General features: G+C 38.7%; 1 protein-coding gene across 1 annotated transcript in view; it reads right to left on the bottom strand.

Annotated features, from left to right (window-relative positions):
• The window catches only part of HIVEP2 (HIVEP zinc finger 2), an 84,942-nt gene extending 77,841 nt beyond the window's left edge, over positions 1 to 7,101 (bottom strand). The window contains exon 1 of the mRNA XM_080807261.1: positions 6,989 to 7,101. The gene's annotated coding sequence lies outside the window, so the exon portion shown is untranslated. The remainder of the gene's footprint in view (positions 1 to 6,988) is intronic.
• Positions 7,102 to 16,450: the final 9,349 nt, after the last annotated feature.

Below are 16,450 nucleotides of genomic sequence, written 5' to 3'. Positions count from 1 at the left end.
CTGAGGAGGTGAATTTGTGGGGGATTTTGGCAGGAGTAAGGTTGAGAAAACCTAAAACTATCCTAAGCTCTTGGGAAATATTTAAGGACAGCAACAAGAGGAAGAAGACTCAGGTCTTCCAGTGAATTCCTGTTTCCAACTACCAACCCTCATGGAAAAAGAAAAGCCATGCAGTATAGAATATATGCTTTTTATCTACTTTTATCTCAAATTCAACTAGTTTATAATCAAGTTCATCACCCTGTTACTGAAACCAGTTTCTCTCTTTACTTCTCTTTTCCTATTAAAAGTAACATTCAAACTCCCAGGCTCAAAGCCTTGTGTCCTCATCGACAGCTTCCTTCTGCTCCCCTACCCCCATATTGCACAGATACAAATGCACACACACACACACACACACACACAACCACCTACACCCAATCAGGCAGCCCTACGCTGACTTCCTGCACACCCTCCCTTATATTATCTGTGTCCTGTCAATCCTTATTGCTACCCCTCCAGTTTAGGCCCTCCACACCTGTGTGAGATCCCACTGCACACAATCAGATTAGAAGGTACTCTGGGGCCAACTGGCAAATTCCCAAAGGACAGGTTTAGGCACAGTATCCTCAGGTATATGGAATCTAGGGATAATGAGCAGAGGCTGTGACCTGTGGAAGTATCAGGAGAGTCTTAAGGAAAACAGTTGGAGCAGAAAGTAGCCTCAAGGGTACCATGATGCATACCTGAGAAGTGGGAAATTGAGGAAGAGATTGGAGCAGTTAAGTCAGAAAGAATCCCCTGAACCTCGGTTCAAGTGTTCAATGAAGTTTTCTAAAAGTACCTCTGTCTGTGATGGAAGTGTGGGAGGAGAGGTAAAAGGCACCTCATGAACTGACAGCTCTTGTGCAAACTCGTGTAAGTGCCTCTTAAGTGCCTTCTGTGCTTTTAGGGACTCCTGCACCTACACACCCCACCCTACCCTCACCATTACCCCTGCACTCTACCCTCACCACTACCCCTGCACTCTACCCTCACCACTACCCCCAACCCACCCTCACCACTACCCCAACCCACCCTCACCACCAGACCTGCACCCCACCCTCACCACTACCTCCAACCCACCCTCACTACCACCCCCTGCACCCCACACTCATTACTACCCCCTGGAACCTCATCGTCACCACTATCCCCCTGCTTCTACCCTCACCATTACCCCCCACCCTACCCTCACCACTACCCCCAACACCCTCACCACTACCCCCCTGCACCCCATGCTCATTATTACCCCAACACCCCACCTCCCTCACCATAACCTCCACCCTACCCTCACCACTACCCCCCTGCACCCCACCCTCATTACTACCCTCTGCACCTCACCCTCACCTGAACCCCCCAACACCCCACCCTCATCACTACCCCCTGCACCCCAGCCTCACCACTACTCACCACACCCGATGCTCATTACTACCCCCAGACACCATCCAGCACAACAGGACTGGATTCCTCTACCTAATGTGCAGGCCTGATTGTGTCTCTCTTCTGCTCAAAAATGTTCAGAGCCTTCCCACCACCACAGACCGAATTAAATGCATACCCTCCCTACCAGAGTCAAAGACAGCTCTACCCCACATTCACATGACATTTACACCTGTATCTCCTAGGAAGCCTTTACTTCAGAGGCCATGTTTTATTTTATCTCATTAAATCTTTTCAGAGGTCAATTGTTTTTTGTTCCCATGGTCAAGACAAGGACAATAAAATGTCCTTGTCAGGGGAATAAAGGGGTTTTTGTTTTATTTGTGGGGGAAAGTACTGTTGTTATTCTACATAGAGATTTCTTTGCATTCAAAAAGATCCTTAGAAAAACACAAAATTTATTCTTACAGCTCTGCTCTGGGTATTTAATAAGTATCAGACATGCTGACTCATCTCACTAATATGATTAAAATTCAATCTGCACCCAGGTATAAATTTGCAGTCCCCAAAATGAATTTTAAAAAGAAAACTCACAGCCAAATATTTTTATTGAATTAAACAAATATTTATTGAATATCTACTATTTTTTTCAATCACCATTTTCAAGGCTGAAGAGAATACCCACAAAATAGACACAGCCTTTGCCCTCAAGCAGCTTATAGGGTAGCATGTGAGAGAAAATTTTCACATAAATTGTTTTAACATAAAGCACAAAAATCCGTACAAAAAGTAACGTCAGAGAAGTAAAAATTGTCAAGGGGATTCAGAGGGAAATGGTAAAACATGAAGATGAATCATACTAAAAAAAATAGCTAACCAGTTTCTCAAATCAGTAAAGTACAATTAACCAAAAAATAATAACGCAAATAATAGATGAGGTTGAAAACTCAAAGTTAATTTGTCTTTTGACAATTCATGGATGAGAAGTCAATGTGAGATCAGGTTCATAAATAAAGATCTCTGAGTGGGTCATTTTGGCCAATATCCACTTCAGCAATTTATTATGAAAACTAACCAAGAGAATCAGAATCTCAAAGGCTATTCTTCATCTATAGGGATGCTGCCTGGAGTCTGTGAGATTCTCAAAGCTGGGAGCATGTCTGGGTGAACTAAACAGTTGTACCACCAAGGAAAGTAAAGGTACACTGCCTCCAATATTCCCTATCAGACCTGATTTTTCTCCCAAACTTCCACATAGCGTCTATTTCCTCATTTGATTCATACTGAACAGAATATAGTGACTGCATCAACAAAGCTCCAATAATTGAATACTGGCAGTCAGCCAGACCGGTGACCTGGCAGCTAGTGATACCCTATCTGAGGTTGCAGGAACCAGAGTTCAAGTCTGCCTCTACCACTCACTAGTGCTGCGACTTTGAGCAAATCACTCACTTGTAACCCCCTGAGCCTCCATTTCCTCATACACAAAATAAAATGTGAGTGCTAGGTACATAATAGTTATTGCCTAAAGTGAGATAATGTAACATGGAAGCCATTTGTAAACTGCATAGCATTACACAAATGGTAATTCACGTCATCAGGGAAACAAGGAATATAATTACTAAGTCCTGTTGCGTAGGTTGTGTGTGGAGAATAAAAGATGAGAGGTTTATCCCTCACAACCACCCTTCAGTGCATGCTTAAGTCAGGAGGAAAGAAGGATAGGCAGAAGGGAATATTATGAAATGATATAAAAGCAAACTTCAGTCAGTTTTCTGGCAACTAAAAAACGCTCATGGACCAAATGGACTTTGTTCATACTGCTTATTTAATTAACGCTTATTGACTGAATGATGAATACATGAAGAGGTAAGGAACTGAATGTGGGAATGAATGAAGGCATAGCCAAGAGAAATGCATGAACAAAAGCAAGAGGTATCAGGTATGTGTCAAGAGTGAAAGAAATAATTTGGGAAAAATGAACCCATGTGGCCCAAGAAGCTAACAGTAATGGGCTCCATTCACACAGACTATAATGGCAGAAGAAACAGCAGTCCTGATAAATAGAGACTGGTTGTAGGCTTCCTATCATTCCAGTAATACTCATTCATAAATACTGACACCTTCTCCAGTTACCTAAAAACATAAAGGACCCAAACAGAAGAGCTGCATGCATGCGAAAAACTATAAAAATGACCCCACATAAAAGGAAACATTTTGAAGGCCACAACACACTGAAGCTCATAAGGTCTACTCTGAATTCTATGTGATAGCTAGAAAAATTATATCAAACCCAAAGAGAGCAGAGAGTAAATCTAATTTGCAACATTACCAAATCTTTACAAAATCTGCTAAAACGCGTCCAAATACAATGGATTAAAAGTTTCCTCAGTTTTATTTTCCCTATTTGTGTAACTAATGACATATATATATATATAAATTATTTATTTAATATATTTAAGTATTCTATTTTATTATTTATAAATTAAATTTGGATTTCAATAACTTCTGGCTCCAAAAATTACTAGCTATAATAACTATGTAATTCTCAGCTAAGTAATTAACTGCTCTGAAACCCAATTTTCTCAAGTGAATATGGGATTCTTACTTTTTACTTTAAAAATTTTATTTATTTATTTGACAGAGAGAGAGAGAGAGAGAGAGAGATCACAGTAGGCAGGCAGAGAGAGAAGGGGAATCAGGCTCTCCACTGAGCAGAGAACCCCATGTGGGGCTCGATCCCAGGAGCCCAAGATCATGACCTGAGCCAAAGGCAGAGGTTTAACCCACTGAACCACCCAGGAACCCCACTTACTTTCTACTTTAAAAAGTTTAAGTACCTGTAGCACAGAGCCCAACTCACAGAACATGTTAAGCATTTTCACCTTCCTTCTTATCTTTCCTTAGCTTAAAGAAGAAATACCACTTACACAGTTCTTTTTTTTTTTTTTTAAGATTTCATTTGTTTATTTGAGAGATAGAGACACACACACACAAGCAGGGGGGAGGGCAAAAGGAGAGGGAAAAGCAGGCTCCCTGATGAGCAGGGAGCCCAACACAGGGCTTGATCCCAGAACCCTGAAATCATGACCTGAGCCAAAGGCAGATGCTTAACCGACTGAGCCACCCAAGCTCCCCACCATGTACATAATTCTTAAATAATTACAACTGATGCAATGAAAGAATATAAATTTGAGCACATTGTTAAAGGTCCATAGTCCACCTAATGGTCCAAAGTTCACCTACCTTAAAATGAATAATTTCAAGACAAATCAAAAGCACTGGCTACACGAAAGAAAATGGCAACAAATGAGGAGCAATATTGTTTAGAAAGATAAAATTGATTTTTTTTTTTTTTACTATATTTTACAAAAAGTGATATAAGAGAAAGATCATCCTAATGGTGAGTGTTTTCCTTTCTTGGAAACTGTCTTCTATTTACTACCAATGTGGGGAGGGGAAATTGGGCAAATTTCTAAAATGTATTATTTGAAAAAAATATCCTCACTTGGACTAATGGGCAAAGCCAGGTTCACAGACAAAGTCAGGGAGAGACTGCTGATTATACGCAACGCAGACATCATAAAAAACCATACTAATTTCATATGAAGTGTTTCCTAACCAAAGTATTTGGTTTACTTGAGAAAATGTACCCATCTCAATGAGTTCTGTCTCCAGTGACAGGCTAAAGAATCACATGATTAATAAAGTGTTAAGTATTGTTATGCTTAAATAATGACACAACTACCATTACCACTACTAACCATCCTCATAAACACTAATAGTTGTTGAGCTCCTACCACCTGCCAGGAGTTTAATCCTCACATAATCTTATGAATTTACTTTACAAAAAAAAAATAAAAAAATAAAATTATTATTTTAAAACACAGTGACTCCCAGTATGCCGACTCTGAAGCAAAGGTTCCCATAACGCATGTGTGGTAAACAAGAAGGCCAGCTGTACTCAATGTCCTGGCCAGGTGTATTCTCAGGCAGCACTCAGAGAGCATAACCTGCACAGTGTCCTAAACATCCCTTAAGTTAGGTTCCACCAGCCAAAATTTAACTATAACACCATAGTGTTTGCGAATAATTGTAAAAGCCAAACTTGTGAGTACATGGAGAATTAAGTGCGGCAGACAAAAACATTTAGGTTAGTGGTACTCAGAACTCATTATCATTTTCTAACATCTACTCTAGCTATTGAAGTTTTGCTTTAGAAACTGTCTTTTAATGTTTCTCTTCCTGAAGGGTTTTTTATCTAACTGCCTTATGTCCCTTTAATTATCTGATTTTATTATCTTTTTTTTTCTGAATGGCCTCTATGCCCATAACAATGTAAATTACTGGTCACAAATGAATCTTGGGTCATGAGCCTTACAGACAAAATGAAAAGATGTCCTGGGGTTTCCAAGCTTGGTATTTATTTCTGCACTCACTGAATACTCAAAAGCCACACTAACAAATCAAGTTCTAGGGCAGTTGTCTCAAGGGAGATCATTTCAGACAAACCTAAAGCAGTTGTTGGCATCATATGAATTATGCAACCATATCTCTGAAAAACCACCTGACCTCATCATGTCTTAAGATGTTGATAGGTGAAGCAGATACTATTAGTTTGGTTTCAAAGTCTGCTCCCCAAATGATTAGACACTTTCTCCTCTTATTCATTATCATCCATCAGGTTTTTAAATAGCTTCAGTTCATTCAGAGGAAAATTAACAAGCCATACAATTTAGAATTGTGCATAAAATTTAGAATTTCAGAAACTCAAATCTTGTGACTGGACTAGAAAAATAAATATTTTTCCAAATTTTCTGTTACTGTGTAAAGGGTTAATTAAAGCATGAGTTTGCTTGGATTAAAAAGAAAAAGAAGAAGAATTACCAAACCTTAAAATCAGTATCATTTAGAGTTCTGATGCCAAAAATCTGTTTGACAGAGCAGGCTTTACTATACTGACATTTTAGCAGTAGCCAAAGTCCTGTTCCCACTGAATTCAGTCTTGGCAGCACCAGTAATTTACTAAAAGCCTTAACTCCTCTTGGTTAGGAGTTCTCTACCTCGAGAGCTTTCCACAAAACACAGTGCAACAAGGAAGTTGAATTGAGCAAGACTTAAAGGTTTCTATTCTTATCACATAAACTAAGCTTTCTGTAAAATGAGAATGGCCTAAATAGAGAGAGATACTAATTTACTCAAATGCTCATTAGATTTTAGATTTGCCTCTGATACAATACAGTACAATCATACATAAATATCTCACTAATTGTAAAATCTGATATTTTTACATTATTTCAAGATTTCAACAAGCAAGTAAGTACTAAAATAGTAAATAAAAGTATCTGGTCCCAAATCACAAGTGACGACATTTTCTAATTTTCTCATCTTTCTAAATGGTACATTTCCAGAAATACTGTAAACACTTGCAAACATGTTCATTTAGATAGCATTCCAAACATCTTTCACAGGTAGTAATGGCCTCAAATCACCACTGCCAAAATTTCACATAAAGCTTAATATGTTGCTTAAAAGATATTTCCAATAATTTTGAAATCAAACCATATAAAAAGCACTTGACTCAACTTACCCAGCAGTTGACTGTTAATGAATTGGTAAAAGCGGGTCCCAACCACATCAGTTCACTTAATTTTTCAAGTGGATCTCATTACCATTGTCTCTTTAAAAATTCACAGACTCCACCTAATGAGAAAAGGAAAACAAAAACAGAAACAAAAACAGTGTTTAAACCAGAGCAGCATCATGGGATCAATACATTAATAACACAGAAATCAAATCAAGACTCTTACTAAATCTTCTCCTAAGCTACTGTGCTTCTTAAGAGTATAAAACAACAAAAGCATCTGCTAACTAAACCAATCCAGTCTGAGGCAAAATGAATGTTCGAGCGTAAAGAAAACAATAAAATGACACAATCAATGCGGGAGCAGGAAAGTTTATTGTCACTACTGACTGGCACACAGAAGCAAGGACCATATAATGACAGTTAGGATATGTAAAATTAGACGTGAGAAAAAGAGGCAACTGATTGCTTTAGAATTCAGTTCACTGATTCTTATTAATTTAGCAATGCAATGCAGATGTGTAGGCTGTAGTTCCTTAAAGCAGTTAAGTTCCATATAATCTCTGTTGAGGAATATAAACTAATACCTATAATCAATCACTTGGAGAGAATTCACTGGCATGAATTTTAAAATCATCCTCAGAATGTTATACCTGGTCTCCCACAGAAAGTATTTATTCTACTAAAGACCCATAAACAGCTTGATTAGGTTTATAAATAATATCAGTTAATTCCATTCATTTTACCAACTTTTCTACCACCTTACACCTTTTCTAAAGCCCAAATATTAAATTACTATCTCAGCTTCAAGAGAAAGTTTGAGAGAAAGCAAGCTATATCTCATCTGATGAGAGCCTAAAATAAACGGATGCTGGAGGGGTGAGCAGAAGAGTAAGATACAGAGTTGGCTGGCGGCCAGCTACTCCCAAATCAAGTCTCCCCGGGGTAGATTTAGTATGTTTTAAAGTCCCAGAACATCAAACCCAACCATAGTCAAGTGAAAAATCAAAAACCTATCCCAAAGCCAGAAATACATGATTTTTATCATGCAATTTGGAATTAGCCACATACAGCCACTCCCATCTAATCCCAACACACATAGTAGTAAAAATTAATTTAACTAACCTCAGTATTTTAAAAAAGGTTGAAATGATTTGCTATCCACTATTCAAAGGCAGACGCTCAAAACAAAACAAAAACGTTCCTAACAATGGAGAAGACAAATAGCAATAATTATACACACTAAGTAGAAATCCACAGTAGTCATGGGAAATACATTTTCACTTCCAAGACAATCTAATGTCTAGATTCTAGGCTTGACTGCTATTCAGGAAATAGTTATCTAAAAAACTCATGTGGATATGGTCTCCAAAGACTTCTTCATTCACAGAGACAAATAGTCTTAATTATTAGTCTAGGGTTCTTGCCATAAATACAGCAAGACAAAAGTCAAATGGTTTGGTTATTTTAAATTATTCTGGATCAACAAATATAAGCACCTACAGAAGTTTCAAAATGGTACAACACATCCATTTTTCACACTTGGATATCTAGAGCTGTGAAAATATTTTTGTACTTTTCTAGGACTTGGATGAAAGTTGCAAAGGCCCTTTCAAATAACATTTGGAACTTAGCTTTATAATACTGCCTCTGAACTACTGCCGTGATGGTTTTGCGCTAGTACAGGGTTTCACAACTTATCCTTCTCTTGGTCACTTTCCGAGGAAAAGCGAGGGCACTTCCCATCAGAATGGCTCAAAGATTGGCTTGAAGATTCTTAAGAATCCTTTTCTCACGGATTTGTCAATGAGTAATGTGAAATTGACCTATACAAAAGTTTACATCTACCATCCCTCTTCCTATGCTTGTTTACTTCTCAGAGCACTGCTTTCTTTTTTTTTTTTTTTTAAAGATTTTATTTAATTTGACAGACAGAGATCACAGGTAGGCAGAGACGCAGGCAGAGAGAGAGGAAGGGAAGCAGGCTCGTTGCTGAGCAGAGAGCCCGATGTGGGACTCGATCCCAGGACCCTGGGATCATGACCTGAGCTGAAGGCAGAGGCTTTAACCCACTGAGCCACCCAGGCCCCCCCCCCAGAGCACTGCTTTCTTAAAGTATGTAGTTCTTGCCTCACAAAAGGACTTAGTACTTGCGTGGGGCCAGTCATTAAGCCAGAATCTCAAAAGGTCTTTGATCTAGAATATAGCAAGTATGTTTTCGTTCCAATCTAACCACGTTTATCTGAGTGGCCAGTGATTTCAAATTACTTAGGAATTTTTCAGTGGTAGTACGGACGCCTCACATCAAACCTCAAAAGCAGAAAGTACAAAATATATTAGTCATCTGTATGGATGATTCAGTAAAATGATTGCTCCTAATTAGCAAAGAAGATACGGATCTGTTGCCTACATAGCAGGTGTGCCTCATGTGTACAAACCACAATACAACATTCTTTAGAAATGTTCATTTCCTTAGAAATGAACAATGACACCCATGTTATGATAGTAGGTTCCCTATGATTTCTATACCACACAGTAGTGCAATGCCTAAAATAATTGTATAACCTGATGAAAGCAGTTGAATCTAAACCTTCTTACCTTTATTTTTTTTTATTTTTATTTTTTTTTACTGCTTGCCTCTACACATTAGGAAAAAGGAAAAAAAAAAACAAAAACACCTCAGTGAGCGGTATTTCAGATTCCTCGGAAAATCTAAAAACATCTGAAACTTTGTATTTCAGTTATGTAGTCTAAACAATGGAGCAATTTATCATTAGCTAATATTTGATCATGCTTGTCACCGACTGGTCTATATTTTAGCCACAATGCTGAACCTGAGTGACCTTCTCTAGCTGAATGGTTTACCCCATATAGTATACAGGAACCATGGCCTCTGAGTTGACCAGACCACTCCCTGAGAGCACTTCAGCCGTCCATACTGTTGCAACAGCGACACAGTAAACTTGCCCTTTTAGGAGCACACTAGAGTAGCACTTGGCACCCTGGAGTGAGCTTGTGGATTCTGGTGTTTTTATATCCCTGGACTAATCCTTTGTCCGGGTCCTGGTGTTCAAACACCATCCTTCTATTGATGACGAGACTGAGACACAGAAGGTCACAGTCATTTGCTCAAGGTCATGCAACTAGAAGGCAGATTTCCTAACCACTATTCCACTATTTTTCTTTTACATCAATGAGCTTCTCTGAGCACCAAGGATGCTAAAGATGCTCTTAATATATGATGGGAGGGAAATAGGGAAGGCAGTGAGTGCAAATGGGCGGCAACAGACCAGCAAATATCATAGGCTCCACACCACCCTTTTTATCATGGTTGCAAGTAACTTGCTTCTTTGTAAACCTAGTAAAAAACTGGCCAAGGAGAATAAGGAAACAGAATAACTTCAGACTGTTAGAGACCCAAAACACCCTGGCATATTTTGGCAGGACTCCAAAATAACATTTGGAAAGCAGTACCTTAACCGCCAGAGTCAGTACAGCTGCCCTACTTAGCCATCTGTATTATTTTTCTTTAGAAACACAAAACAACACTGAAGACATTTTTAACCAAAAAAAAAAAAACCCTCAATCTCATCATCCAAACACAATTATTAACATTTTTTACAAATGTATTTATTTGCCCATGTAAGCATATGTTCACATAGATGTTCTCATAACACATATAACAATGTATTGTTTTTATTTAATATTTCACAAACACATCCTACATTTCCATGTAATTCATACAGTTCTCATTTTTACTAGCCATATAATATTCCATAGTTTGCATATGTAGTATGCAACTTTCCTCAACCATTCCTCTGTGTGGGAACATCTAAGTTGTTCTCATTTATTTTTAGTGCTAGAGATGCTACTTAATAGTAGAGATACTATTCTTGTTTAAAAACATTAACAGAAATAGGATTAGTAAATCAGAGTATGAGTATTTTTACGGACTTCACATTTCTAGCTGTATTGATGTGAAGAGACGGAAATCACGTATGAAGCTACCAACAAAATACGAGCATTCCACTTTCACAAAACTTACTCACCCTTTCATGTGATTAAATTCTTTTGGTGGTTTATTTAATGTAAACTGGCACCTCTGGGTTGTCTTTTTATATAATGGTGACCATAATTACTCTCCCATTTTAAAATAACTTCATTGTCTTTCCTTTCTAATGTGAAAATTATCTCTACCCATATAATTTGACAACACTGTAGTCCTGTTTTTCCTAATGCATTTAAATGGCACTTTAATACAATGTATACATTAACTTCTCTACAAATTGTTCTGTAAGTTCAATAAACGTAAAGATAAAGAATCTTTAGATCTTTAACCATTTAATATATCTGGCATGTATTTGACAAGTTCCAGGTTATCCACATACCATTTACTAAGCTTGCTATATTATATTTTATGTGTGTTATTGTATCATAATGGGCCCATTTATAGGCTTCTCACTTTGTTACACTGATCTACATGTTTAAAAGGTAAACTTTGTTCAGACTGAGTAAATGCAATGTGACTGGCATTATTGTAGGAACTTGCTGTTCATGTGTTAGGCAGTTTTAATTATTACTGTTGTTTATAGTATGTTTGAAATCTATAGTAGGGCTAGATTTGATACCTTGTTCTCTTCCCCCCCCAACACTCCTTCATATTTCCTTATGTGTGCATAGATACTTGCAAATTTCTCACCCATTTTTCCCAGATTATATTATCTGATTAAGTGTAACATTTGCCTTCCGCATTCAGCCATACCCAAAAAATCCCATTAGAAGTTTTAATAGAATTGTGTTGAATCACATATAAGCATCCTTTCAATATTTTGTTTTGCCATGTAAAAAATAGTGTATTATCATGCATCTCTACATTTATTACATTTTTACATTCAATAAATATTTGCATTCTAAAAAACCTGGTTCTGTGTCTTCCCAAATTCCACTTCACTTGCTTAGAAATAGTTAATTTCTCAAGTCCAACAACTGAATTGTGTTACTTCCTCATAAGATCCCCTGCATGAAATCCTTTATATGCAGGCAAACAGTGATTAAATAGAAAAGTGTTAAGTTTCAGCTTAAATAAAACATCCTAATTGCCTCAACAATGACGAAATTAAACTATATAAATGACACAACCACCACAAAATAATATCCCACGGAACCACCTTATTTTCTTAGTATATTTACAAGACACCGCCCCAAATTCATTTAAAACATAGCTGAATGGCTGATATCCTCCTTGCTCTTCATCCCAACCAATGTCTGCTATCCGAAGACGAGGTTCAAAGATTGAGCAAAACCAACAGAAAAATGCAAATAATTTAAAATTATGATAATCTTTTAAGCATAAACTTGACTAGGGGCTTCTGGATTGCTCAGTTGGTTGAGGATCTTCCTTTTGGCTTGTGTCATGATCTCAGGGTCCTGGGATGGAGCCCGGCATCAGGGCTCCCTGCACAGTGGGGAGCCTCTTTCTCCCTCTGCTGCTTTCCAGCTCTGCCCCCGCTCCTGTACTCAGGCTCTCTCTCTTTCCCTTTCTCTCTCTTCCCCTCAAATAAATAAATAAACCTTAAAAAAAAAAACCATAAACTTGACTGAGAATATTGTACATGTTACTGCACATTTAATTGAGTCCATGTGTTATCTTCCTTGATGTAACAGACCTAGGGACTCTCAAGGAATCTTATATTTTATAGAATGTATGAGTATCTGAAGAATTCTAGACACCGTAGTGAAAAGGAAGTAAGGGCAAATGGAAGAAACGGGAGGGGAAAGACCAGGAATATCCGCACGAAGATGAGCAAATAAGGACAGAAGCTATTCTCCATCCTCACTTTGAACGTCACACTATGTGTCAAGTTGAGTGAAAGCATGAGTGACGTGCCTCTCCAACTTCCTGAAGAAAGAAACACACAGAAAATGTGGCAAATATTTAATCTGAGCCTTGTTTCCTGAAAGACTGCAAGATGCCCACAGATTTTCTTTCCCAGAGTTCAAAATAGCAAGCTGAGTGGGTGTAGCACTTCAAGTGCAAAAGAAAAAAAAAAAAAAGGTAACTAAGGAAAAGGAAATCATACTTTTTGCTTCTCAGTATGAGAATTCTAAAAGAAGCCAGTTAAGGGATTTTAATGATTTACATCTAGAGCTGTCTTGAATCAGGACATAAATACAGTCCTGATACTTAACCAGGGCCTTCTGGTCACTTTTAAAGGTAACAGTTTCTATGAAAAGACTAATTTCCAGCCTCGCTGGTGGAGTAAGAGCGGACAGTTCCACTCCAATACAGCAGGGACCTAAATGATGACAATACAACACTGGCAAAGGGGACACTTGAAGGTTCCTGGGGTCTCTACCCTTCCCAGGGAGAGAAACCTTCCTCCACAATGCTTTTAAAACTTTAACGTGCGGGGCGCCTGGGTGGCTCAGTGGGTTAAATCCTCTGCTTTCGGCTCAGGTCATGATCCCAGGGTCCTGGGATCGAGCCCCACATTGGGCTCTCTGCTCAGCGGGAAGCCTGCTTCCTCCTCTCCCTCTGCCTGCCTCTCTGCCTACTTGTGATCTATCTCTCTCTGTCAAATAAATAAATAAAATCTTTAAAAAAAAAAAAAAAAAAAAAAAAAAAAAAAACTTTAACGTGCTTATGAGTCACCGGAGAAGTGTGTTGAAATGTGGATTCTAATTCTATGGGTCTGGATGGGGTCTAACTTGGGAGACTTCCGTGGTGATGCTGATGGCTGGTCTGAGGTCCCCATTTTGAGAAGAGCGGTAACACCGGTTTACTAACAGCCAGACAGCACAAGTAACAATCAACCAATCAAGAACATGCGCAAAGGTGTCTCACACTGCGCTAGCTGTTCTAAGAAATAATAAAGTAGACCATAATAACAAAGCCCTGAGCCAACATATAAAAATTATTTTAAAAAGTTAAGGGCCAAATGCTAAAACTTGTGGTAGTGATTCTAGACATGATAGATGATGAGAACAGGAAGAGTTGTATACGGGCTAGTTTAGTGGCAAATGGTTTCCCAGAATAGGCTACACTCCATCAGGCCCCAGGTTTGGGGTGGTGTGGACAGAGAGAGTGCAGGAGCCCAGAAAAGGTAATGCTGGAAGGCACGCTGACAGTTCTCAAAAACGAAGACTGCAGTGTGCCTGTTTTGTGGGTGTAGATATTACCATTTGAAATTTTAACTTGAATTCACTTGAATCAGGTGACAGGAACTTCTGAGTTTGTTTAAAATTTTAAGTTTGAGAATGATAGCGCTATTCTAGGGCAGTAAAGAAATGGGTAGATTTACCTGAGTCTTATGTAAATTTTCTCCACTGGCAATAGCAACAGTATTATTGATGATGTTTTAAATTTAAGCCTGGCAGCAAAAATTACCGTGTGTGTGTGTGTGTGTGTGTGTGTGTGTGTATGCATATGTATGCCTTTGATTAACATATGTCTCTAATGATTAACAGTTTTAAAAGCACTAGAATGTAACTTTTCACTACAACAGAATTAATAGCCTTCTGTTATTTGGAATGTTGAATTTTACTTTTATTATAAAAATAAACACTTTTTCCTTCTATAAAATACTTTCCGATGGCACATACCCACACACACACTCAGCTCCAGCATTATTCTTCCCTTTCCTCCCACACTGGCTGACAATGGGAAGAAAACACATCCAGAAACAGAATGAAATTATTAATGAGTTATACCTTAGTTGTTTTTTAAATCTCCTTAGAAAATTCCTGTCAACCTACAATATTTTCAATATATTGCCCGGTAGATTTAACAGGGAAAAAAAAAAAAAAAACAGAAGATTGCAAAACTCAATAAAACATAAAAAAATCAATCTCTAACTTTTCTTTTTTTTAACTGAAAAATTTACGGGGAGATGGAGTACCTGTAAGCTGCAGGAGGGAAGGGAAGCATTTGAAAGAGAAATAGTACATTTTAGCATTCCTGGGTCAGGTCAACAAACTTACTGAGTTTCAGTTCCATTTTTGAACTACCAACTTCATCTTATTGTAAGCAATAAGAAATGATATAAGGAATACTAGTTCATTTCCTATTAATGTTAAGTGCCATAACTATGGTTTAACCACAGCTTTTCTCTCTTCTAGGTTCCTGTTCTACAAAACTTCCCTGTGCTTGCTGGCAGATGGAATTTAGGAATGGATTATGGCAAAATTCTGCAATTTCAAAGTATCTAGACTTGAATGTTTAAAAATACCTGCATCAGGGTAGCTGTGTAAAGTAAGGCCCTGGCATTCAGATGCACCAATGGCTTTACCTATCTCCCCCAATCTAATACACACACACACACACACACACACACTCGTTACTGACAAGAAAACGGTATTACTACAAGGAACCTAAATTGTTGCTCATGAATGGCTTGCAAAAGAGAATGCAGTCAGGCCGTAAAAAGACCATGAAGTTTGTCTTCTTCAAATCTCTTCCCCTTTCTACTCTGAACTTTTTCAGGTGTCCTCCCCTAACTAGGTCATGGGATCCTGCAGGCTGCATTCCCCAACTACTGCAAAAAAGAGCTAATAATCATTTTCAGGCCTGACTGCCAAAACTGTAATGTGTTCTCATTAGAGAAAACACCACACGAATCAACCAACCTTGGGACATTATAAAACTTCATATAAAGAAATAAATAATGGTTGATGAAGAGACCTATTTGGGGGGAACGGGTTTTACAAAAATGGAAGCCAAGAGACCCCCTCTGTGGGAAACGTTCTTATTAATCTTATTAAGATACAGTGCAAAGGGCTGTGCCACCTAAACTGGAACAAGGTATGTTCTGCTTTCAGTTTTCGGAGGCAATTTCTATTTGAATCAAATAGACAGTTCATCAATGAGAAACTCTCACTCTCTCTCTGACTCTCTCTCTCTCTCCCTCATGGGTCTGGCCCTTTCGTTAGTTATAAGGCATAGTCCCATTTTTACTCCCTCAGTATCTGTCATTACAATCCCCCGTGTTTATGTGTTTACCTGCTTTTAAAATTACTGAATGATATTATCCAAAATGACAGCAGTTAAATTTGCAACAGCACAGGCTTCTCCCTGCAAGCCTGGAATCATGGTGGAAATCGCTTCAGTTGAGAAAGATTTCCCGAGCCAGAATTTTTGTTCTCCCTAACCAGCCTGCCAGGCCCAGATCAAATGAAGGTCGATGCAACGTCCCCAGAGGAAGCTGCTCAACTCGCTGGGTCGGTTCCCCTGAGCCCTGCCAAGGAGGCCCTTCGGTCTGACAGCTGACCTGGCAGCGCTGGTGTCTTCCCCCAGGCGGAGAGTCTCCCACCCCCACCAGGACAGGACGACAGAGAGCACCAAAGCCAGCAAAGTAAAGCCGAGCAGCTGGGGGCAGACACTTGTGGATGACACGAAGGCAGGCTCCCTCTGCCGTGGGAGTGTTAGAAACCTCTGACGGTGGCCTGAGCTGTCGAAGTGTATACAGCAAG

Source organism: Martes martes (genome assembly GCF_963455335.1).
Source record: "Martes martes genome assembly, chromosome: 6".
NCBI lineage: Eukaryota > Metazoa > Chordata > Mammalia > Carnivora > Mustelidae > Martes > Martes martes.
The sequence above is the reverse complement of the archived record's forward strand: the minus strand, read 5'-3'. Positions and strand labels throughout refer to the sequence as shown.